The sequence below is a fragment of the Egretta garzetta genome, unplaced genomic scaffold (assembly GCF_000687185.1).
Source record: "Egretta garzetta isolate BGI_Z169 unplaced genomic scaffold, ASM68718v1 scaffold38, whole genome shotgun sequence".
NCBI lineage: Eukaryota > Metazoa > Chordata > Aves > Pelecaniformes > Ardeidae > Egretta > Egretta garzetta.
In genome coordinates this window covers 2,741,377-2,743,151 of record NW_009260667.1, presented here as the reverse complement: position 1 = coordinate 2,743,151, position 1,775 = coordinate 2,741,377, and the positions used below count along the sequence as shown (strand labels likewise).

At 48.8% G+C, this 1,775-nt stretch overlaps 1 protein-coding gene across 1 annotated transcript in view; it reads right to left on the bottom strand.

The window, feature by feature from the left end:
• NTN4 (netrin 4) overlaps positions 1-1,775 on the bottom strand; it is a 53,309-nt gene that overhangs the window by 893 nt on the left and 50,641 nt on the right.

Here is a 1,775-nt window from a genome sequence, read left to right as displayed (position 1 = left end):
CCCAGCACATTCCAGTACAGGATGGCCCAGTCCTGGTGTCTTGCTCAAAAGGGACGGTGCCCCCTTGCAGGCAAAGGCACGCTGGACTCTGCCGGTGCGAGCACCCCAGAAGAGCCTGAGGGGGTGGCAGTCACACTGAAAAGAGCTGCATTAACTTCTTTCTCCATCTCATGTTTTAGAGACATGACAGCAGCATCTGGTGAAGCCTGGCCTGGTGTCCAGAAGGTGCCAGAAAGGGCTGGAGTGCAGCCCCATAGTGCCCCACCACAAGGCTTGCCCCAGGCATCCAGGTCCCTGCCCGGCTTTCAGCGCACGACTCAGAGTGCTTGGAGCTAGGCAATAACTGCTAAGTGGGTGGACAGGGTGCAGGGCGAAGCTTTTGGCTTGAATTAGCTAAAGAAACACTGCCACAGACCCCAACAGCCTAAATGGACCACGAACGTGCCATAAACTGGGATAACAAGGAGGATAATTCCTCCCGTGGCAGGAGAAGCTGCCTGCCAGGGCCAGCGTCCCGCTGCAGCACGCTTGGGGTACAGCAAGCATGAGACCCTCCCTGTACCCCCTCCTCCTTGCACTGGTCTGGGGAGCACCCCATGGAGGTACGAACTAGCCTGGGGGAGACGGGTGTCCCCCAGCGCTTTTGGTTGTCCCGCTCCATCCTGGCCACAGCGGGGAGTCTCCTCATATTTTCTTGGATTTTTTTTTTTGTAGTTCAGACTAAAGGGAGAGTGTCCCCTAGTTAAAGGTCAAGCATGCTTTTCTTTAGTTCAGTATAATTTGTTAGCTTCTTTATCTGAATTTTTGGGCACACACATCCTCTCTTCTGCCAAGTAAACACAGGGTATGTGTATGGCAAGATATTCGTTTTGGCCATGTTATAGCCTTCTGCTATAAAAATCACTCTTCCAGGGCTCCTAAATCTATCTCCCTTGAGAGAGAAATGTGGCAGGCACCCCCAGGGAGCAAGCAAACATCACTGTGGTTGCTGATTCAGTTGGGCTTTCTAGATTTTCAACCAAACATTTCAGAAGTGTAAAAATAAAAGGAATCAAACAACTGAGATGCCGCAAGGCAGGACTTGAGGCTGTGAGATTTGCCCCGTGCTGCTGGCAGGCAGCTCTCTGCTTATTTGTGTCTGTGCTTGGCAGAGCCGAGGAGGGCAAGGGCTCTTCTTCCCTCACGGACAGCCGAGACCTTTAAACCTTTCAGTGTCCCCCCAAGCAGTGCAACCTGCCTCTGTGGGTGTGTGCACAGGGGAAGGCGTGCAAGGGCAGTGAGTATCCTCTCATAGGAACATCATAAGCACATTTATCATCTGAAAACAGCCCATGGAGCTTTGATGAATGCTTGGTGTTTCCATTCTAGCTATATGTCAGGAAATTGTTTTATGTCAGCATGGCTTTTTATCTGGCTGTTGTTGGTTTACTTATCTGGAGGTCATAAGCTTTTACTCTGATAAAGGGTTAAATCTGCTAACATAGTATTGCTGACCATCCAGAAATGAATGGTGTAGCTAAAGACAATAATGAAATTTTTAAAAAAATATTTGGGATCCTTTTTTTTTCCACTTTGAAATGATTGAATCTTAAAGATGCACTCAGTTGATGCTTTCAAGTTTCCTGTTAGGACCAAACTTCACAACTTCTTTCCAACATGAAAGCTGAGATTAATTTGTACTCATGGGACTCCAGCAGCTGTAAATCACGAGAGCTGGCAAGGGGGTAACACCTGATGTGTCAGATGCCTGGATTGTCCCTAAAGACAATTGCACC